This window comes from Pleurodeles waltl, chromosome 11, assembly GCF_031143425.1.
Source record: "Pleurodeles waltl isolate 20211129_DDA chromosome 11, aPleWal1.hap1.20221129, whole genome shotgun sequence".
Lineage (NCBI taxonomy): Eukaryota > Metazoa > Chordata > Amphibia > Caudata > Salamandridae > Pleurodeles > Pleurodeles waltl.
In genome coordinates this window covers 848,635,032-848,660,046 of record NC_090450.1, presented here as the reverse complement: position 1 = coordinate 848,660,046, position 25,015 = coordinate 848,635,032, and positions in this window count along the sequence as shown.

The following is a 25,015-nucleotide window of genomic DNA, read 5'->3' as shown; positions in this document are numbered from 1 at the left end:
TAGATTTTGGCACCCTTAACTATTATTTTAATTCGATAAGCATTCTTGGACTGCTACCAAAAGACAAAAGTGATTTGGAAACATCTAACTATGGTGCTAACCAAAAATAGTGATTGGGGTTTCGAAAAGGAGGAAACATAAAAATCTGCAAGCAGTGATGTCTTTATCAGTGGAGCATCTTCGGTCTTCACTCAAACAGGACATTAACAGGGACACAGATCAGTAACGTTTTGCCTTACTGAATCTGAACTGTCATTGGGAGAAAGCTAAGGACGCAACACATCATTACACTAGAAGAGTAAAAGAAAATCTGAGCTTATATCACCTAAACCTTGCTATATCAAATCCTAGAAAGCAATTAGCTAAGTTTCTATTGATCAGACTTTGGGGTGTTTAGTGTTCAGCAAATAAACCTTGATCCACGTTTCAGAAGTACCTTTTCTTTATTTTCTGCATCCGTGATATGCTCATCTTCTCTGCTCCTGGTCACAAGTTGCTGGAGTAGAATACAATTATTGCAGCTTATGCATGAGCACTGAAGACTGTTGTTCCTGGGAACACATTATCTCATCCCAGAAGTACAACCACATGTTACAGCAAAAGAACATAACTTTTCCACAGCGAACCAATCAAACAGGATTCTTAGAGAAACATAATATTGCAGAGTTAAGACATTGCGTCTCAAAAACTACTAAAACGTAAGGCCTTTAGAACCAATGCTAAAACATGAAGAATAAAAACATTCCATATTATGTAAACTATTAATCCTTTTAATAGATATTAATATTAATTTTTCAGTACATTTAGGGGGTTATTCTAACTTTGGAGCAGTGTTAATCCGTTCCAAAAGTGACGGTAAAGTGACGGATATACCACCAGCCGTATTCCGAGTTCCATAGGATATAATGGACTCGTAATACGGCTGGTGGTAAATCCGTCACTTTTCCGTCACTTTTGGGACGGATTAACACCTCCTCCAAAGTTAGAATAACCCCCTTAGTTATTATTAAATACAATACATTTTCATTAGACTTTATCTTTTCACATATTTATACATGATGTTTATGGTGTCCGCAATTTTTATTAATAATGTTTGCACACCAACAGGGGAACAAACAGTAGTGATTAGGCAACACTACAGACACAGAAAACCTTACTGCCACTTCGTAATTCTTTAGTTGATTCTAGAAAGAACTTTTGTCAGTGCGGATTACCTCTGCAAGAGTATGATTTTATCATGCTAGTAGGTTCTATTACATCCTTTTGTTCGCGCCTTTAGTCTCTAACCAATCGCTTAATAATTAGGTGACGGTTTAAAGTTGCCACAGATTTTTTGAATTTTCACATGTTGGTTGGCAACTTTTTCGAAGATGTTCAAAACCTCATGTCCTTCCATGCTGAAGGAATTGGTGAATCCTCCAAGTGAACATTTTTCTTAGATGGTAAACCTATAACTGTCTATAGCGCCTAAGTCGACATTAGCAGTATAAGGGGATACCTTCCATCAAACTTTTTGACAGGTGCCACTCCTTGTGATGACGTAGGCAATGAAGTGGGTGCCCTGCCCCGAGGTTGTCAATCAATCACCGTGTCTGTCATGTGTCTGTGGCTGTGTGATTGATAGCCCTAAGAGCCTGCGCCTGGTGTCTGTGTGTGCCCAGACATGTTCAGGCTCTTAGGGCTATCAATCACTGTGCCTGTCATGTGTCTGTGGCTGTGTGATTGATAGCCCTTAGAGCCTGCGCCTGGTGTCTGTGTGTGCCCGGACATGTTCAGGCTGTCAAAGGGTTGTGAAAAATTAGAACCCTAACAGCTTGCACAGTGTGTGCACGCCCACTTTTTCGCTCTTAGGCCACTTATAAGGCTCCCATAAGTGAGCAGTGTTAAGCATCGGAGTATCCTGATTAATAAGAGCCCTTGATCGCTAATATGAAGCGATACAATCCCATCATCAGAAGGACGTCCTCTAAAAGCAGCATGGCCACTTTCGTTAGATATACCATCCGCCCCCCCTTGGCATTGGACGAGGACATGCTGCCAGGCACCCCTAAAGATGCAGGTTTTGATATTAGGGGGTTTTACGGGACCCCGACCAGCGGTTTGAAAGGCTTCCCCTCAAGGATGTGCCGATGTTGATATCACCTATTAAGGGTGATCGTGGCTGGAGCGAAGCCTCGTGTAGTGGTGCAGAGGGTGAAAACAATTCCATTGACATGGAAGATCTTGAAGAGGCTATGCAGCCGCATAACTCGCCGGTTTATGAAGACATGGGATTTTTGGCGACCCAGGCCCCTGAGTCTGGCATCGTGCAGCAGCCGAGCTCAGACTCTGGTCATGCGATGATCGAACTCGACGACTCTCAAGATTTAAGAGGGGCCACAGAGTCTCAAGGAAGTGTTGAGATTTGTAAGAACCGTCTATAGACAGTTACCATGTATACCGGTATTTTATGTATTCTTTTTTGCTTTGTAATTATTTTATTATCGATAGTGCGGAATGATACAGAACAGAGAAGGGGAGTGGAGTCCCCGTATCATTTTGGAGATCGTACAAACTGTAACTTATGGATAACCAGAAGGGCTAAATACAGTCATTCATAGATCTAAGCATTATAAAAGTACAATGATGACTAATAAATGGAAGTGGGAAGTGGGGAAGGGATAGCAGAAGGAAAGAGGAGGAAAAAGGGAGGGGTGGAGAGTGAGAGCTGAGGTGCAGGTTGTTGATTTGTGACATATGATGATGAGTAATGCGGTAGTGCATTGTTGCAACTGTACGGTGGTACCAGGGGGCTTGGTACTAAAGGTATTCGCAGCTAAGTAGCAGAGCGTCCCTTGATGATGGTATAAAGATGATAGAGAAGGATAGATATGGGGGAGGGAAGGTGGGGTTGTTGAGGGGTAAGCTGGTGTCTAGGAAACAGACAGTAGGGGGGTAAGTTGGAGGGAGGGGGAGAAGAGGTAGGAGGGAGGATGGGACAAGGGAGGGGTGTGGGAGATATGGGGTGGTGGGGAGCAGATATGTGAAAGGTACATGGTAGGGGGTGGAGGCGGTCAGGATAGAACTATGGGGTATCTAGAATAAGGACGGGGTGGGTTGGTAGCAGAGGAGGCTAGCGGTGAGCAGAAGGTGGTGGAGGGTCTTCAAGGAAGGGAGCCAACACCTGATGAAACAGGGCAGCCTGATCCTGTAGGTTATAGATGACTCTCTCATGTACAGCTATGCGAGTCATTGTCACTATCCACTCCTCCGGGGTGGGAGGGTCCACCGATTTCCAATGACGGAGGATACAGAAATTTGCGGTGGCCAGTGCCATGTGCAGTAGTCTTTGGTGTGATCGTGACAGAGTCAGGAAGACATCCATATCCTGCGTTGTGACAAGAGAGAGGGGCAGTGGTGTTGGAAGTGGCACTGAGGTAGTCAAACTGAGTCCCATAGCTTCCAACAAGGGCTGGACCAATGGGCATCCTATGGGGATGTGGAGTAAATCGCAGTGTGTCACTGAGCAGCGCCAGCATTTTGCTTGTGGAAGAAGCCCTGCCCTGTGTAACTTCACCGGAGTCCAGTACCAGTCATGGATGATCTTGAAGAGACAGAATTTTAAGCGAGCTTTACAGGTACCCCTATCGAGAGCATCCAGTATGTCTGTCCAGTCTTCTGTATAAAAGGTCTGCTGTAGGCGAGCTTGCCATTGCAGGCACAGTTTTTCCAGGAGAGGTTTTGAGTATTGGTGACATGTGATGGCCTTAAAGAGGCCTGCCATAATGCCTTTGTGCTCCCCTCATGTCTGAAGATAGGACACCATGGGCGAAGTCTCAAGCCCCCAACGGATGATGTCCATGTTTTGCTGTAGACAATGTTTGAGTTGCAGGTAGTGCCATTCCTGTCTTGGATGGAGATTGAAGTCCTCCTGCAGCGTGGTGAAGGGTTTGATCACCCCATCCTTTAGGATCTGAGCCAGATGGACAATGCCAATTCCACTGAAGTGTGGCCAATCAAAAACCTTTCCCCCTATTCGCAAGCTATTGTTGTTCCATAGAGGGGCCTAGGCATGTAAAAAAGGGTGAACTCAAAGTAGACAGTGAGCCCTCCTCCATGCTGCACATGCCGCCTTCAAGATGAAATTTGTTGTGCTAGGGGGTGAGGAGGTAGCTCAGTACAGTCCCCAAGGCCTCCTCCACAGGAAAGCATCAATCTCTCCACTGATACCCACTGCGATGACTCTGTCGGTCCCAGCAGTAAATTGGCCAATTGTGACAGTTGTAGAGCTAGGGCGTAATGCTCCACCGAGGGTAGTCCCATTCCCCCATGGGAGCGGTGCACCACTACTTTAGATAGTGCAAGTCGTGGGCATGTAGAGCCCCACACAAAAGTTTTGATTGCTGCATCAATTCATCGTAGTGTTCAAAGAGGCACTTGTAGGGGTAGAAGACCTAAAACGTAGGTAAAGCATTGCTCCGTGACCATTCTCACCGCCTGTACCTTGCCCCACATGGAAAGGCCTAGATGGGTCCATTTGTCAAAGTCCAGCCTCAATCATGTAAAGAGGGGGGTAAGATTGTCTGCCACCATGTGGTCCAGGCCTTGGTTGACCAGGTATTTGAGGTGTTTCAGAGTCCATCGAAATGGGAAACCGAGGAGAGCAGCCTTCGTTGTCATCTGCGAGAGGAGAAGGGCCTCGCTTTTGTCCCAGTTTACTCAGTAGCCGGACAGAGATACAAAGCCTTCAATGATCTCCAGTAGAGCTGGTAGGGAATGCTCTAGTTCAGTTATGTGATAAGGATGTCGTTGGTGTATTAATAGACTTTGGAGGTCCCGCCCGGTAGGGGTAGACCCACTATTGAGGGAGAGTCACGGATAGCGGCCGCAAGCAGCTCCATCACCAGTGAGAACAAAAGGGGCGATAGGGGACATCCATGTCGGGTCCCTCTATGGATGGTGAAGGGATCCGAGAGGAACCCCCCGCAATTAACTTGTGCTGTGGGGTGGTCATAGAGCAGGCAAACCTTGGAGATTAACTAGTCTCCCAAGCCAAATTTCACCAGGATCGCAAATAAAAATGGACATTCTATGCGGTTGAATGCTTTCTCAGTGTCTAGGGATAGGGCCAGTGCAGCCTCCGGTGTGTTTCTAGACTCCGATAGGGTGTGGTATAGGGTACGTAGGTGATTTCTGCAGGTGCGACCCGGCACAAACCCCACTTGAGAATGGTGTATAAGGGAGGTATGACTTTGCACAGTCGGTTCGCTAGGACACTGGCCAGGATCTTAATATTTCCATTCAGGAGAGAGATGGGTTGGTAGCTGCTGCAGATTAGGGGTTCTCGACCTGGCTTTGGTATGACCGCTATTGTGGCAATGTTAGATTCCGCGCCCAGAGAGCCCGTCCGGCAGGCCTCTTCCAGTGCTCCATGTAGGATATCGATCATTTCCTCCCCCGCCCATTTATAAAATTCCGCACGGAATCCATCCTCTCCGGGCGATTTGTTGTAGGGGAGGCCAGAAATGACCTGCGCTATTTCCAGACGGCTAATGTCCCCTTCCAAAAGGTTACGGCTCTCGTCAGAAAAAAGAGGGTAAAGTTACACTGGCTAGGAAGGACTCCATTTGGTCGGGTGTGGATGTCAATTCAGGGGTGTATAGCTGTTGGTAGTAGGATGCAAATTCACTGACTATTTTCTGAGGGCCTGTGAGTGTCTCTCCTGTGCGGGCATTAAGGGCCAGTATGGCTAGGGCTGCCATTCTCTGGCGGAGTCGTGCTGGCAGCAGTCTACCAGCCTTCTCCCCTTGCTCGAAATGTCTTCCTTGTATGCGTTGTAATGCGTATTTGGCCTGTGAGGTATATAGCTTGTTTAAGGCCATGTGGGTGCGCATGGGGAAGGATGAGTGGTCCGTGTATTGCCGCATTAATTGCCTTATATCGGTTTCCAGAGTCACTTGTAGTGCTTTTGTTACTCTCTTTGCCAACGCCGCGTCTCTCATCATTTGTTCACTTATGGTTGCCTTGGCTGCTGCCCACATGATCCTCTTGGAGTCTGTGGAGCCTAGGTTATTCTCGACATAGGAGGACGTGTGGGCTCGTAATTGCATTTTACCTTGCGGGGAGCGATGGAGGTGAAACGCAAATCGCCATGGTTTGCGACCCGGGGATACCAAGCCCACTTGGACAGCTAATTGGGTTGGGGAATTGTCCGAAAGTCCACTTTCCAATATACAGGCATCCTGGGCGTGTGCCACTTAACTGTGGGATAAGGCGGAGCTGGGATATACCCATGTTTTAGTGACAGTGAGAGGTATGCTCTTCCACACTAGTATCACAACACCGCACTTCCGTGGGACGCCGCTGTCTACTTCTTGTGAAGTGGGGCTGCAACTAAATAATGCTGTTCCCACCCAGTCACGGTGCAGTTTAGCGGATTCTACCCTGTCAAGGTGTGTCTCTTGTGATAGGGCTATATCTGCCCATTTCGAGTGGAGGTAGGAGAGTATCTTCTTGTGTTTTATGAAGTGAGTCAGGCCATTGACGTTCCAGGAGAAGATCTGTAATGGGGCAGTCAGGGCTGCGGGAGTGCCGGCCATGGCGGGGTGGAGAAGTGGGGGTAGAGGTGGGCAGTGGCGGGGGATAGTGTGTGTGTGTAAGAGGAGGCAAGGGTCAGTGTGGGAGCAACCAATGGGGGTTGGGCAGGGTGGGTGTATAATGGGGGGGAGTGGAAGGGGACGATAGGAGAGTACTAGTAACTAGTAAGAAGGGTTGACCCGGGGAGGTAGTGAGACAGTAGGGGGTTATGGAGGGGGGAGGGGGAAGGTGAGACAGCTGGTAAAGGAAAGAAAGAAGCAGATAGACACCAGGGAAAAGAAAGGTAAGAAAGTGGGGGAGAGAGGGAGAGGAAGAAGAAGAGAAAAGAGGGGAGAAGAGGAGAAGGGCAGAGATTCTAGAGGTGAACTCAGAAGACAGTCGGATGACAATACAGACCTCGAACCGGAGAGTAAAAAGAAAAGAGGGGGCAGAGTACAATAGCCCTACTCTTCTTAAACTGTTGTCTGCAGGTCTAAACCTAAACCTGGGGCTCATTACCTCAGCCAGCGGGCCCCCAGCCAGGAGGGGACACGCAGGACGCTCTAAATCGATTGTTGCCTGCTCTGTTCGGCGGTACAGCAGCAATGCCCGGTTGCCCGGTTGTTGTACAGCACAATGCCCTGCCGTGGGGGGAGGAGGGCACAGCAAAACGGAGACAGCCGCATGGCTAGACTACTGTTGCTGCATGTGTTATGGGTGATAGCTGGCCAGTGCAGCAGTGATAGTGCCGACCCATGTAAATGAAGCATGTGGATGTAGTGGCTGTGGGATGTCAGGGTTGGGGAGGTGTGTTTGTTGACCTATCTGTCGGGGTTCTCTCTCCTGATGGCCCGGTGGTTTCCAAGGGACAGGAGGAGGTCCCAATACCCTTGAGTGGATGCTAGTCACAAGTGGAAAATGCTGTGGCCACGCTGGCATCGGGTCTGGCAGCGTAGTCGGTTTAAGGGGCACAGCCGGGGCCATCGAGACATATGGTACGGTCCCGGGAGGGAGGTAAGGGGGAGGCAGGAGAGAACAAGGAAAAGAAAGGTGGTTCATTTGAACAGTATAACATTAGTGCTAGAAAACATCCAACAAACAACAACTTTCTGCGTATAGTCAAACTGTAAGAATTAAAAAATCTGAATGTGTATGAGGCATGGGCTCAAATAGTCTGGACGGGTTCCTGACAGTAGGGTGTTTCACTTGTCCCCCCCGTAAACCTGTGGGAGTACATTGCAACCATAAAACAACAATGGCAGTATGCAGGTATTGATGTTACTCATCTGTCCGTTGGTGCAGTAGGGAGTCCATTATTCCATGCGCAGGATACCAGAGTTGCCAGCTGTATTGTTCTTGTGGTGCATCAGATGTCTCTGTCTTCAGGTGGGGGCCGTGGTGGGTTTTAGGGGGGAGCGAGGTTTGTCTCTGTTTGTCACTTGCGTGTGCATTGCTACCATGTGCAGCACCTGCCCTGGTCATCATGATTCTTTGTGAGTCTCTCTAGTTCTCTCCCCATGGGGAGAAAGTCTGTGGAAGCCGGCCTGAACTCCCGGGGGCAAGGCCCTGAGGCGGCAGGTCCAGAGTCACCGCAGGCAAGTTCTGGGGTTGGGTCGGTGTGGCAGTGTCCATGGGGTGGGTCTGTAGGCTGTCCAGAAAAAAGCACAGGTCCTTTGGATTATAGAAGTCTTTGGACACACCATTTTTAGTGATCCACATCCTCGCTGGTTCAAATAGCCCATAGTTTACCTCCAACTGGTGCAGACGGGCCGGAGGGCCAAGAATGCTTTCCTACACTCACTGGTTTCTTTTGAGAAGTCAGCAGTCATCCATATCTCCTACTCGTTCATCCGGAATGGTCTGTATGTGCGAGCCATCTGCAGGAGTTGATGGGACTGTGTCTGTCACAAGAGGCAGGCTATGAGTGGACGGGGGCGGTTGGCTTCGTCTCGGCGCTTGGGGCCAAGTCTATGTGCTCTTTGAAACCCCAGGGGGCGTCGAAAGTCAGGCCAATGAGCTTGGCCAGGATCTCTTTCAGTTAGGATGTGGCTTGGGCTCCCGCCGTCGTCACACATTGCTCTAGGTTCTTCACCCGTGACTGAAAGCCTGTAATGTCTAGGCGCATTGACTTTGTTTCCTCTGTCAGAGAGGCCATCATGATGTCCATCCCTTCCAGCCTGCGGCCCACCGCCGAGATCTCTTGGAGGATGAAGTCCATGGTTGTTTCATGTGTTTGGTCTCCCATAGTGTGGGGTTGTACGGGCTGGTGCACTTCTGGTGCGGAGGGTGAAGTCCGGGGGAGTAGTAGGGCTTCAGAGAAGAGTAATTGTCTTGCCGGCTTGCCTGAGTGCTTGCTCGACAATCTGCCCCCTGGCATTGCAGAGTAAGTGGTGCAGGTAAGGCGTGGTGGACTGGGGATCCAGGTGAGATTTGGTCCCCTTTCTGAGACTTGGCAGGCCTAGTGAGTCACGCTTCCCACTGATGTTATGTGCGGTAGGGAAGGGGGGGAAGAGGGGGTCTCTCTACTCTCAGGGCCCAAAGTCTGTCTGGAGGGGATGTTGAGAGGAGGGAGGGAGGGGGAGGACGGGCTCACAGGGATTGGGGGTGGCCCATCGACGGGGCTCCCTCGCAGCATGTACCTCTTTAGGGATCATCCCGAGCCGCCCCTTCCTCACTGCTGCACCAGGCCGGGACTATACGAGAGGCCATGGCTTGGCGTCAGACCGCAGGCCTCAACAAGTGTGCTGTGCGAGCGGTGGGCTACAGGTGCTTTCCCCGTCTACCAAGCGCCACCCCCGTGTCAGCGGCCCACAGTGCTATCTGACAGCGAAATGAGGAGGCACATTGCCTCCAGAGCACCTCCTCTCCCCACTCAAGGCCCACCGCTGTACGGTGCTCTTCTATTAGGTGGCCATCCTCGATCATGGCCAGACCACTTCCTTCTGTATTCTTAACTAATAGTTGACTTTCTTTTGAACCATAGGAGTCAGCGGCCAAAAGAAGCACTGTGAAGGAATTGCAACCAAAGGTTAACGTCGTAAATTTTAATTGCTTTTGATGTTCAAATCAGAATGAAAGTTCTACGAGAAACAGCAAATCCTGTAAGAATGGTGTTTGTCCCTACAATGTCTCGTGCATTGAAAAGGAAACATCGAGCATCCCCTACACCAGCTTCTGGGCTGTTAAAGGTTTTTCAGGTTGTGAAAGCTTGTCTGAAACATGACTATTATTCCCTGTATTACGGCCACAAAATTACCGTTTCGGGTCATGAGGGCCACAAATGTCTAGACCCGTCGTATGACTCAAGAATAACCAGGCACATCTGCAGTTTGCTAAATCCCTACAAAGTGTATGAACTGTTAAGATGGGTGTACAGGATGTCAACTTTAAAGAAAAATGTTCAACCTGATATGGTTAAAGTTTACAAAGTAAGACTCAGCACATATATATATATATCAAATTATAGAAGAAGGAGGAGTTGCCTTGATTGTCTTTAAATCCTTATATCACATCCTATAAAAATAACATTCCATCAGCCACGTCTTTCTTTCTTTTAATTGAGTTTTTTTGATTCAATTTGTAATTACCCATATGTGACTTAATGTACAATGAAAAGATCATACCCAACGCTTTTCATCCAAAAGGACTTCTTCAGGGCTAAATGAATATACAAATATGAATAATCAATAGTTTGATATAAAAAATAAATTTAAATGACAAATCTTTAAAAATATTTACATTAGACCTTTACAAATATTACCTTTCAAAATTCTACCTTCAATAGATCTAGGGGCATATTTATACTCCGTTTGCGCCGAATGTGCGTCGTTTTTTTCGACACAAATTCGGCGCAAAACTAACGCCATATTTATACTTTGGCGTTAGACGCGTCTAGCGCCAAAGTATGGACAAATAGCGTCATTTTTTTGCGTGAACGCCTTCCTTGCGTTAATGAGATGCAAGGAAGGCGTTCCCGTCTAAAAAAAAGACGGCGACGCAAATGCGTCGTATTTATACTCCCGGGCAAAAATCACGCCCGGGAGTGGGCGGGGCAAAAAACCCTGCATTTGCGCCACTTTTTAACGCCTGGGTCAGGGTAGGCGTTAAGGGGCCTGTGGGCTCAAAATGAGCCCACAGGTGCCCTCCCCTGCCCCTAGGGACCCCCCCTTCCACCCTTGACCACCCCAGGAGGACACCCAAGGATGGAGGGACCCATCCCAGGGACATTCAGGTAAGTTCAGGTAAGTATACATTTTTTTTTTTTTTTTTTTTTGGGTGGCATAGGGGGGCCTTATTTGTGCCCCCCTACATGCCACTATGCCTAATGACCATGCCCAGGGGACATAAGTCCCCTGGGCATGGCCATTGGGCAAGGGGGCATGACTCCTGTCTTTACTAAGACAGGAGTCATGTAAATGGCGTCTGGGCGTCGTTAAAAATGGCGCAAATCGGGTGGAGGCGATTTTTTGCATCAACCTGACTTGCACCATTTTTAAGACGCCCTAGCGCCACTTTTCCCAACGCCGGCGCTGCCTGGTGTACGTGGTTTTTTTCCACGCACACCAGGCAGCGCCAGTCTGCTTGCACCGGCTAATGCCATTCAATAAATACGGCGCCCGCATGGCACTTCAGAATGACGTTAGCCGGCGCAAAAATTTTTGACGCTAAACTGCGTTAGCGCAGTTTAGCGTCAAAAAGTATAAATACGGGCCCTAATATTTAACTAATTCTCCTGTCGTCTAGTAATTTATTTCATCTATTTGCATTAGAAATCATCCATATATGTGTGCCAGTTCAAATAATTAAACAATCTCACCTATTTGATATTTACCGTTTAATATTCTAACCCAGAGACAGCTGGACCGTCATAAGAAGCTCTATCTAATTGTGAAAATATTAATGGGCAAATAGCCCATTATATCAACATTCTTGGCCGAACATTTATCACACTAAGGCCCTAATAATTTGAACCACTTTCATGTAGGCATATCAATACCTGTTGCATTTATCTTGTATAGGAACTTACGCATACTGCATTTGATATAAAATTGTTGTAAAGCTCTATTTAGTTAAGCACAAGCAAACTATTGTAAGATTTATCATCCTCAAAGATAAAATGTCATGGATAAGCTCATACTTCATGAATCCAACAGTGCATTCTTCCAATCCCAATACATTGCGACGACAGAGAAGCAAAGATTCCCACAATGAAACTCGCCGCTTTTATAACGCTCTTACGTTACTAACATCTGTTTTCATTTCTTTTCGGCAATAATGTAAAAAATAAAAATTTGGCAGACATCTTAAAATGGTCACATATTAACCCAGATGGTATCGCTACACACAATCTTATCTTACATCAAGTCAGTACACTTAATAATTGAACTATGCAGTTCGAAAATACTTATTTACATCTCACTTTCAACTTATATTTAGAATCCATATTGCTCTTATCATTCTTATCTTTTCCTGGCTGCCATTTTGAAGTGTGTTATTTACTGATTGTAAACCGTTATTTTGTTACTCACACACAGCAGACATCTTAAGCTGTCTTATGTTCTAATTGCCACTCTAAATTTCAAATTGAAGTCCCAATTTATGACAAATTATCCAGATCACAATGATATGATCTGATTCATAAATGTAATTCTAAATCAATACATTTAATAATTGAACTCCATAGGTCAAAATTACTTGTCTACATCTCACTTTCAACTTATATTTTAAGACCATATAAATCTTATCGTTCTTATTCTTTTCTGACAGCTATTTTAAAATATGTCATTCAATAGTTAGAAACCGTTTCTTATTACTCACATACAGCAGCCATCTTAAGCTGTTGTATAATGCCCTTATGTTACTAACACCTGTGTTCATTTCTTTTTGGCGCTAATGTGAATAATACAAATTTGGCAGACATCTTAAAATGGTCACATATTCACCCAAATGGTATTACTACACACAATCTTATCTCACATCAAATCAGTACACTTAATAATTGAAATATGCAGTTTGAAAATACTTTTTTACATCTCACTTTCAACTAATATTTAGAATCCATATTGCTCTTATCGTTCTTATCTTTTCCTGGCGGCCATTTTGAAGTGTGTTATTTACTGATTGTAAATTGTTATTTTGTTACTCACAAACGGCAGCCATCTTAAGCTGTCTTATGTTCTAGTTGCCACTCTAAATTTCAAACTGAAGTCCCAATTTATGACAAATTATCCAGATCACAATGATATGATGTGATTCATAAACGTAATTCTAAATCAATACATTTAATAATTGAACTCCATAGGTCAAGATTGCTTGTCTACATCTCACTTTCAACTTATATTTTAAGACCATATAAATCTTATCATTCTTATTCTTTCCTGGTGGCCATTTTGAAGTATGTTATCCACTAGTTACAAACTGTTTCTTAGTACTCACATACGGCAGCCATCTTAAGCTGTTGTGTATTTTGGATTTCAAATACCATTCTTATTTCCTCAATTCAAATGCATCCTTTAAAGACCAATCATTTTAAATTATATTGCATGTCAGTATAAAGTCACACTAAATAAACTCATGAAGATCCTATTTGTATCTCGCATCCATAATAGATGCATAAAGTATTAAATATGATGCAATAACACTTCAATTGTCAAATCTTTACTTGACTGAAATCAAGATAATTCAAACCTCCTATCCATATGAAATATACAGCGGCCACATTGAACCGTTTTCTCACATAACTGACTGTTATACGCTCTCTTATACTGTTATCCATGCCAAGATCACATTAGTATGACATGTCTCAATCCTAAGTGTCAACCTCATGTTCAATTAGTGACCAAATGCTCAAACACATCAGTCTATTGACCTACAGAAGTCCTGCCACTTTGTTCCTAGCGCTCAAAACTTTATAGAAATAATGGACAGTATATCAAAATTATTTCAAAGCACTCTAACTTGTCACTAACCATCCATAATTGTTCTAAAGTTTAAATTCCTAGGAAGTAACAAAATTCATTATTCGCATTTAGTCCTTCATTCACAGTCCCACAAGCGACATATCCATCTTGCTTCAGCTTGCCTTAACGCAAGTTCCCTACTTTCTCCTCTCTCACATTGAGGTACATGTTCAATGCCATATACCCAAATTTGAGTATTTGTTGGGTGAACCTGCTGTATATGAATGGCCACGAGATATTTCGCAGCAACATTTTTTATGGCTCTCACATGTTCAAGAACCCTTACTTTGAGACTTTGAATGCTACTTCTTATAACGTTTTGTCGACCGCACTCTGTGATCTCCGATACACGTGCGATCTGCACTCAAAGCTTGAAAGCATGCAACGTCTGGGTGCTGCTGTTGACAGAAGTATGGTAGAAAGGATCATAGAAAGACGTATGTGTGATGTTTACTTTAAAAATGGAAGAACGGGCACTTTAGCCCCGCACAGACTGTTTTAAGAATGATGAGACAACCTGATAACGTATTGTAGTTGTTTTATTTAACGTTACATACTTACTCACTTTTTAAGGACGAGGTCAGAACGATGCAGTGCAAGATGGCTATGAATTACATCCCTGATACTCTTGTATTACGAAAATGTTATATGCGCTGCTCAAAGGAAGAATAGCAGAAATACAGCCTCTAACATGGAACCATATGTAGTTTTGTGAGTCACCAGATACCAAGCAGTGTGACAGTTCTGAGTGTGTAGCGAAGCGGCGGAGCAAAGCATGGCGCCTTATGCAGGGTGAATACTGGAGCGTATACAGGTGAAGGTCGATGGATTAAGAGTACCCCAGATGAACGAATTGTGCAAAACTCTGGAGCGTGTTATAGAACATTATGTAAATGATAAGGGCTTTACACTGTCCGAGCGAGAACTGTACAAGGTTTATAACACCAGTTACCATAGAACCATTAAAACGTCTCCCTTGGAGGTAACAGCTGATGAGGAACTGTTTACGGGAGTCGTCTCACGGCAAGGGTCAAGAAACCTGTTTTAAAGAAGAGGATCAAGTCAGGGTTTTAAAGTTGAAGGGTGTCTTCACCAAAGGCTATGAACAAATATTTGATGACAAGATATGTATAGTGGAAAGTGTGGAGTTTAAAGAAGGGGTATATATTTACAAGTTGAGGGACTACGACGGGGAAAAAGTAACGGGTGTCTTTTACAATGAAGAGTTAAAAAGATGCCCTACGTTCAGAACTGGGTGTACAGTGTTGAAAAGGTTCTGAAAAGGAAAGGCAGCAGAGTTAAGAGACAGGCGCTGGTCAAATGGCGGGGTGGCCTGAGAAATTTAACAGTTGGGTTTTGGACAGCTCGCTGCACAGGGTGTGAGGTTGCGCTGCAAGCACCAAGATGGAGAACTTATCTTTTTATACTTCTCTGCTTCGAAGGACATGTTCCCCAACAATCAGATTTTTAATTATACAGTGAAGCTAGCTAAGTCGGTGGACCTGAACGGGTGCTGGGAAGTGGCCCCAATGGACATACAGTACCCTAGAACATGGAATACATTTACAAAGCACGAGGCTAAATTGATCATAAAGCACTATAAGGACTTCTTGAGCCTCCCCGTGAGTTTCCCGCATGGATATTACACCACTGTAGTGGCAGTGGTCGATGCCATCAACAGAGCCATAGCTGGCATTAAAGAGTATGCGAATATACATCTGGGGTTGGATAACGTTCGAAGAAAATTGTTTCTTGAAGACCCAGAGCACGATACCAGGTTTACCTGTTCCGTTAAATTACAAAGGGTTTTAAGGGCCATAAAACATGTGAAAAGACAGGTGGATCCAGACCCTACGTGTCCTGATATTAACGGTGGATTTTATACGCTCAACATGTATAGTGACATCTTAGAACCTCAGTGGATACAGGATAGTAATTCATCGTTGTTGAGATGTGTCCCGGTGAAGGGAGAAAATAACACAATGATTAATATACAACATCACAAACTCGACTATGTGGCAATTTCAAAAAAACATTTTGACACTATGGGGGTCATTCCAACCCTGGCGGTCATCGACCGCCAGGATGGAGGACCACGGAAGCACCACCAACAGGCTGGCGGTGCTTCCCTGCCCATTCTGACCGCGGCGGTAAAGCTGCGGTCAGAAAAGGGGATCCGGCAGTTTCCCGCCGGATTTCCCCTGTCTGGGCTGCAGCGGCGCCATGGAGATTCCGACCCCCTTCCCGCCACCCTGTTTCTGGCGGTTTTTACCGCCAGGAACAGGATGGAGGGAACGGGTGTCGTGGGGCCCCTGGGGGCCACTGCACTGCCCATGCCACTGGCATGGGCAGTGCAGGGGCCCCCTAAGAGGGCCCCAGCATGATTTTCACTGTCTGCTTAGCAGACAGTGAAAATCGCGACGGGTGCAACTGCACCCGTCACACCCCTGCAACACTGCCGGCTCCATTTGGAGCCGGCTTCTATGTTGCAGGGCCTTTCCCTCTGGGCCGGCGGGCGCTCCTTTATCGGGCGCCCGCCGGCCCAGCGGGAAAGCCAGAATGGCATCCGCGGTCTTTTGACCGCGGAGCGGGCAAATGGCGGTGACCGCCAGGCGGTGACCGTCAGAATGACCCCCTATAACTTTTATGGTCTACGACGATCAGTCAGGTGGCCTTTAAATATGGGAAAGTTATTGTTAAGTTTCATTTAAGGCCACAACAGTGACTGTTAGGCAGTTGCAATGGTCTTAGTGAAAACATACGGGGACCCCACTATGTACAGGGACTAATATAAAGTTCAGGCTGGACATGGAGGATCGCCACCCTACTTTCAAGGGGCCCCTGTTATATATGGGTTGGACTGGGGGGCTTCTTTCCAAGTTTGTTTAGAAGAGCCATGCCTTTCTTGAGAAGAGGGTATGAAATTGCAAAACCTCATGTTAAAGTGGAGGCTACGAACATAGACCGTGACGTCATGGTCTCTGTAACGTTCACTGTCACTAAGCGCATGAACAAACAGCCCCAAGAAGGAACTGGGTTGTAGTACAAGGCGTGTGTGGGTGTTAAAACGAAGCAAAGGGCTTCGAGGTGCAGGGGCCCGCCAATGCCCTGCAAAAAACTAAGGGCTTATTCAAAAGGCCCACCCAAAAGAAGAGTCGTAAGAAGGAAGAGATCTTCCAAGAAGAAGAAGAGAACAGACTCTAGTGCGAATATTTTTTAAATCAGCTATCATGGCCTTCGTACACCGTTCCTCGGGTGAATGTGCCAAATCCAAGTTAGGTTTGTTTTCTCTAAAACCCACACAGACCAGCATCGAGAACAGTTTTTTCGTGGAAGTATCGCCCCTAGCCACTCTGACGACTCTGGCGCCCATAGAGATTTTTGGGTCAGGGTCCACGGATATGTATTTGGATCTCAACAACACTCTGCTGCACCTCATCTGCAAAATAACATAAGTGAACAGCACCAACATCGAGGACGATGCTAAAGTGGTGCCAATCACCTACCCCGTCGCAACCATGGATAATCAGGTGGACATTAACCTGGACGGTCGACTCGTCACGCAAAGTGATAACGTGCACCTACAGGGCCTACATAGAGAGTATTCTAAATTACACTCGTGTTGCTCTGGACACACAGCTTTCAGCGGGGCTCTTCACAAAGATACTCACATGCATTTTGAAGTCACTATGTTGGACAGAGGAAACAATGTTTTTTTAAAAAGAGCCAGCTTCACCGTCAGACCTTTTCTTCCAAGACAAACTTCTCGTCAACGGTATCGATCTTAATATCAAACTCAACCACAACAAGGACATGTTCTGTCTCATCAGCGACGATGCAGAACAGTATAAACTGGTTATAATGTCCACAAGCCTGTTTGTAAAGAGAGTGAAAGTGTCACCAAGTATCAGACTGGCCTAAGCCGAAGCTTTCCAACTATTGAACACCAAGTACGCCATTGAAAGAGTGGCTCTGAAGATATTCAGCATCCCTGCCGGTACTAGATTAACGCAGCAGCAAAATCTATTTTTGAGGCAACTCCCGAAACTCGTCATCATAGAGTTTGTGGATAAAACAGATTTGAACGGCTCTATACCTCTAACCCTTTCATCTTCAAGCACCACGACATCAACTACGCCTCTTTGGTCCACAAGGGAGCTGTTATTCCCGCAAAACCATTCACCCCAAGTTTTGGAACATCCAAATTTGTCAGGGAACATCTCGGTCTGGTCTCGATAATGGGGAAACACATGCCTGACTCAGGAGTCATTGTTTCAAGAGAGGGGTATGGGGCCGGCTACACACTGTTTGCATTCGATCTGACTCCTGACATGGAAGACAGTGACCACTACAACTTGATCAAAAACAGAAATCTAATAGCTTTACACAAGCGCTGGCTACCAACATGAACATGGTTGTATTCTCTGTCTCTAAAGCATCATCCAAGGCAATCAGGCTTGACAGATTATGTTTCACTATCATTAAAAGACTGCTGTAAAATGGACATTGTGCAGATATGTGACTTCTTAAGCAGGCATAAATACACCAAGAAACACTTTTTAGGTGTGTTTCCTAGCGACGGGCTACTGAGGTAGATAGGTCCAGAAAGACCCCGTACACTCGTCGCTAACACTGACCATCAATACAAGGGTGGTACACATTGGGCAGCCCTGTTTCTGGATGTAGACAAGGTTATAGTGTTTGACAGTTTAGTGGAGTTCCCATAGCATAACATTTATACAAAACTGATGTTCAATTATGTAAAAAAAAGCATCACCCATGGTTGAGTATAACAAGATGTGTGTGCAGGATTCTCCAGCCATCACCTGCGGGGAACATTGCATATATTTTATTAGCAAAATGTCTGAGGGTATGACGTTTAGAATTTTTTTTTATCTGTATTCCGCCGATCTAGTAAACAACAACGGTATTGTTATGAAATATGTGAATGAAAACTCAAGGACTATGTCGAGCATTGTTACAGCAGAATACTGTGTTTGTCAAAAGTGTAAGGCCTTGTAATGCTTCTATTTGAACTGGTGACTGTCTAAAGTAAAAACATTTTAAACATGAATTCAGACTATGCATTTTTTTTCACACATCACACCTTTTAAAACCATTTTTAAAAAGATGAGTGACGACTGTTGAAAAGTTAAGAGTGTTTATTCCAAACAGTTTTCAGCACAAACATTTACACAGGTAAAGAAATAAATGAAGCAAAAATATTTCGAGACGTAAACCTTTTAACAAAACTGTACAACTGTTCAAATGTCATGATAACATTTGAGTGGTAGCGAAGTGTTCATTTTGAACAGTTTCTTTTTAGGTGCCATAGGTAGAGCGTTGATGCTCAAAGACGCTGTTAGCTGCGGGAAAGAAAGGCAATGTAGACACAGTGGGACTCATGGTAAAAACACCAGGGGTGGGATCTTTCAAACTTTCAAGCCTTCGCCGGTGCTCGGCATTACCAACGATCATTGAAGGAATGGCGAGTTCCACAGAAGCGCGTAGGAACTGCTCCCATCCTCTAGGAGCATTTTGGGTCGATAGTGTTTTGCTGTGCATGAGACCTCTGACCAGATCGTACATGTGTGATCCAGCAGCCAGTTGTCCCTTGTAAATGAATTCAGCCCGGTCGTTCCAAGAGGTAAGATTTTTAGTAGAAGTCATCTTACTGAGCAGCATTTGCACCCCCCCTCTATACCTCTGACTTATATTTTTTAAAAGGGCTTCAACAAAGGCATCTGTGGGAGCTCAGGGTCCTGAGTGTTGAGGAGGTTGCTGGCCTTGAGGTCCTACCGGGTCTGCCGGCGACTGTTCCGTGTTGAGGATATACAGAGTCAGTTTGTTTTTTTCAGCGTTCCACTGTTTGTAATACTGTAAAAAGTTTTGAAGGGCTCTTGAGTAAAGCCTCGCTTTGTCATGTGGTTTTAAATCGGTTCGGTTCAAAATGGCTTTATCAGCATTGAGATGCTGCATCTCATTTCTGCCTATGTCCCAGATGTTGGTAGTAGAAGGGCCCAGCTTATCCAGCTGTTGGTGAGGCACAAGATACATTTTTGGGGCGTGCTCCATCGGGTCCTCGACAGGATACCTGTAATTAGCAGTATAACTATACCCAGCAGCACGCCTATAAAACCTCCAGACTGCTTGACAAGTTTCTTTTTAGAAAGAAGCAAAATCCATTTATTGCTCAGCTTCTTAATAATGTGGCGCTTCTCTAGCACGAGGAAGAAGCTCATTGATATCGGACATTACATTTCAGGGTGTTTAAGGCAATTTCTGAAATGGCAGCCACTAAATCAACGAAAGCCATGTACAGGATAGCCTTTCTTTTCAGGGGGCTGGCTGTGACCAGCATTTTTAAGAGGTTTCAATTATACTGTAGCCGCGTCGACATGGTAGAAACCTTATATTATTAGGTTTAGAGTGTAAATGTTATAAAAGTCTTTTTAATGGGTCTTTTTATAGGCTTTGGGGACTGTTTTAGGCATTTAAGTGACTCGGAAGTCAGGTGGGAAAATACCAGAGCGTAGTCTTCTAGAGTATTAGGTTTTAAATCTACCAGTAAGTAGCTGTGGGGTTTTGTGGTAGTGTTTCTGTGAATAAACTGCATGTTTCCGGGGTACATCTGATTAGCTATAATTGATATCTGAAGCTTGTCACTGGGGTTTTTAAATAAGGCCAGGTATGAGGCGCTGAGAGTTATAGAAATTGCAAAACCTCATGTTAAAGGTTTGTCTCTGAGAATCAAGTTGATGTACTCAGAAAAGTGTTGGGTTGCGGTGTATGGAAAGTGCCAAATTTCCAGTATTTTACAGAGGTGGTACCCTTCCTTGAGGCCCGTTTGTACCTCAATGGTACACCATGTCCCCTCCGGCAGCCTTTGCTCATAACTATGTTTACACTCGCTAGTCTGTTTACGTACAGCGCATGTTCGACATGGGGGAACATTAGCTTGCCGTCGGGGAAGCACCGGGAAGTAAAGCTTCTGCGGAGGGTGGATTTGACACTTAACAAGACCAAAGTACTCGTCTAGGGACTAAAAGTTCCTATATGATCCTAGGATGCCCCACCAGGTACAACTTCACCTTGTTCACAAACAGACACAGTCTGACGTAGTCGTAGTAGTGTATTTCTTACCCTCACCAATGACCCGGTACAGCTGTATGGCATTTGTACGACTGCCGAATGAGGCGTTGAGGGTTTCCAACAGTGTGGGTAACTCGTGGCTCTTAATGTAAGTGGTGAGTTCCACATCTTTTCTTAGCGCAGCTAGCCAATTGTGTTCCCAGAGAATTCTCGGATTAAAGCCACAGTTTTCAATATATTGCGCCTTCGACAGAGTACGACGATGTAGATGTTCAAACGTGGTGCCTTGCAGTCTATTAAACTCACGGGGCTTGTAACACTGTGGACACCTGTGGTAAAAGCAGCCGTTGAACTCAAAGGTGGTTGGTACCCCTTTAATTAGTGCATACCCGTCTAGGTATTGGCGGCCCAAGCGGTATTCGCCACCCTGCAAAGCGTGTTGAATGAAGATGTTCTCTTTCTCTGAAACATACATGAACCACTGAATAGATGGGGTGGAGTAACATTTCTGTTTACTGTCATTGAGGTCAGGCCATACTGGAGCTCTGGTTTCAGGTTTAAAAAACATGTGCTGATAAATAGACATGCACATGGAAGCCAGCGTATTATTCCTAAATGGGTCTAGGTATTCCACGATTTCTTTCCTCTTACGGGATTTGGTTTGGATAATCCTGACTCATTTCGCCATCTCCGCCACAATGTCTCTGAAAAGGTTGCACACTTTTCGCTAGATCATTACATCCGCCTGATAGTAAGCTTTCAATTCTGTTTAAAAATAAAACCGCTTTTCACGGTTTTCATCGTACCACTGTAGAAAGCTCTCTTTTTCAGATGGCATCATGTTCTCTATGCCGTAACTGTCGGTCGGAGGCATAGGACCGATGTAATTCTGATTAGCCCATGTGTTAAAAAAGTAAGGGAAATAACCTTTTTTTTTGTGTCCTCATACGTCATCGCCATTAAGCTCTAGTCAGGTGCACTAACCTCAAGAGCACAGGAAGCCAATGATGATCTAGGTTCCAGGATGAAACCAACTCTCGACTTAGCCAGGTCAGAGTGGATAATCATTGGACACTAAACAAAAAAAAAAAGAAAAGAACAGATTTTCTCCATTCCTTCCAATTAGGGGGATAATTTGAGCCCAACTTCTTCACAATTCCCTTCTCGCATGTAATGTTAAGATAAACCCCAGATCTCTTTGATAGAGATTAAGCTTTGATGAGGGGAGAGTAAGGAGTGGGGAGGGAGACACGTCAGTATCAATAGTTAATACCCCAAATATAATTAACAGGGGGGTCATTTCTACCACAAGACCCAAAGAATTGGATATTGTCTTGCCCACCGCTGACCAGAAACCCTGTAATTTCGGACACAAGGCAAACATATGTACATCATCTGCCTCTACACTGCCACACTGCTTACACTCTGAAGTTACACTGCTTCTCTTTATCGTTGCCATCCTCTCTGGAGTCCAATACGTCCTATGAAGGGTAAAAAGATGATTTCTCCTTAATGCGTTGCTTTAACCACTGAATACAGTGTGGCTAAAGATGTTTGCCAAAGATTTTCTAACTCCTCCTTAGGTAGGCATCCTCTCCATTTGCTATTTTGAAGTTGAGATACAGTCTTGACTCTTGACTAAAAATGTTGGTACCATCGAGAGACTTCTTTCTTTATGTCAGCGGTTACCAGTAAGTCCTGCTCCACTTGAGTCTGTTCCGGGCTGAGACCTCCCTGACTTTTAATCCACTCATTAACCTAGAAAATCTTGAATCTGGACAGAGACCCTTGTGTCTTGTGGTTCCCAACTCAGGGCAGTCAGATCCCCGATTAAGTGGGCCAACTAGTGACTCTGCTGCTTTTAAAGGGCAGAGCCAAACTGTCAAGCAGACACTCTGGGGTCCCTGGTGAATTCCAAATAGGCACTAATTTATTTTAATAATTGACACAGAGAAATCATCTTATTTTGTACCAACTGGTGGCTGCTGCTCACAGACATTTCAGCCTAACTTTCTTGAAGAATTTTGGGGCCCCAAATGTGTACGAGAAACCATTTACAGGTTAATCTGTCAATATTGCCCTTAACATAGATCCCATTATTGAGGCATCTGGGGACAACAATAACATCCTATTATGTTTTAGTTGGTATGACCAACAGTACAACTGCAGATCAGGAAGGGCCAGCCACCCACGCCGGCCCTTCACCTCAGTTTCTTCCAGAATAGGCGAACACCTTTGCTGGCCCAGATAAAAGATGTAATCTTTGTCTGTAACTTTAAAATTGCTTTTTTGGTCAAAATGTAAAGGGATGTTGTCAAATAAAAAAGTAATTTTTGGTAAAATAGACATCTCAGTCATATTAACATAACCATAAATTGTAAGAGGCAAATTTCCCTACTTTCTCAAGAGAGCCCCAACCTCCGTAACCACCTTATCTAGGTTCTTAGAAGCTACCTCTCCCAGATCTTGTGCTATCCTTATACGTAAGCACCTCATTTCTGAAACCTTTCTAGGATCTTCGTAATTTTGATTCCAGGTCATTATCTCTGTTTTCCCTTCATTCACTTCATAACCTGCCAATTTTGAAAAAGTCATTACTTCTTTTAGAAGATTTGGAATCGCCGACATAACATCAGAGGTGAAAACCATAAAATCATCTCTGTTCAGCACAATTTTCCTTCAGAAATTGCCGACCACAGGGGGTCTTACATAATCATTAGACCTCAAGATTTCAGCAAAGGGTTGAATATATAAATTGAAAGGTATTGGAGAAAGGGGGCACCCTTGCCTAATGCCTCTTCCTATGTCCACTTTCTGTGACAGGACACCATTAACCAAGATTTTTGCAGATGGTGCACTATATATCTTTATTAACACACTAGTTAAAGACTCGCTTATTCCAAAGTGGGCGAAGGTAGCCATAAGATATTTCCAGTTCACTCAATCAAATGCCTTAGTGGCATCCACCGTTACAAAAGCCAAAGGAATATCTAAAGTCGCAGCCAAATTAATAGAGCCTATAAGGGTATGATTAAGATCTCTCATATTCCTACCCGGTAGGAATCCCTGCTGTTCCTGATGTATCAATTGTCCAGTCACTTTGTTCAGAAACCCTGCCAAAATACTAGAATAAACCTTAATAATCGGTATTCGGCAGAGATAGTGGTCTGTAGGATTAGCATTCCAAGGGATTCGTACCAGGCTTCAACAGTAATGTGATTACTGCATCATTCCAAGAATTTGGGATGGGAGAACCCTCCAACAGTATAGCATTAAACAACTGCACCCAAACTGGAATAATAACTTCTTCCAATGCCACAAAAAGCTCACTGGGGATCCCATCAGGACCCGCCACTTTCACTTTCTTTACTCTTTTGAGAGCAGCTAAAATTTCTGAGCCTGATATTACTTAGCCCAAACGGTTTGCTTCTTCGTGTACTAATCTTGGAAGATGCTTCTGTCCCAGCCACACATTTATAACCCGAACATCTGGATCTAGATCGTCCTTATAAAGCTTCTGGAAGAAGGATTTGAATGCAGCAATTATCCCATGATAATCCTCAACCACTGCATCTGTAGCCTCATACATAACCTTCTTGATATTATTCTGTTGCAGCTCCAATCTGCTCTTCCATGCTAACAGTTTTCCACAACTTTTGCCATGTATAATGTTACGCACTCTACTAGCTTCCCATTCCTGTTCCATTTTTACCTTCTGCAGAGCCTCTTGCCTGCAGGTCTCCTAAATGCTCTAGCGCTCTCCCCCTACCGGCCTCACTAACTGTGCCTGCTTATAACCTTTTTTCTGCCCTAGTAAACTCCTCCTCCAATTCAAGTTGAAAAGACCTCTCATGCTTCATCCAGTGCACTGCTAAACTAGTTATCGTCCCCCTTAACCACGCCTTGTATGTGTCCCATACCACATAAATTAGGGCAGAATCCATATTGCAACAAAAAAACTCCTGCAATTGCTGTAATATCTTATGAACTAGTTGAGGCTGTGCCAACATCCTTCTATCAATTGTCCACCTCCTATCCTTCAACCCTTTTTTCTGCTGGATTTTTAACAATAAGGCTGAATGGTCCGATAAATGGATAGGCATCTGAATCAAATCAACGACTCTCTTGAGAATTTGTCTCTCAACAAGAAAATAATGTAACCTTGAATAGTGGCCATTCTTTTTACTGTGGAAAGTACATTCCCCACCTTCCCCCTTCAGTTTCCACAATGCAGCACATAAATCAAAAGTTTCCATCATGTCTGTCAGGTAAGTTCTCATTTTTGGAGAATTAATTTATATTCTCTCTGAGGACCTGTCCAAGGTATTGTCCAATAAAACATTTAGGTCCCCCCCCCAAAATAATTGGGACTTTAAACTTGAGACAGCTATCAAATAGTTTGGACAATG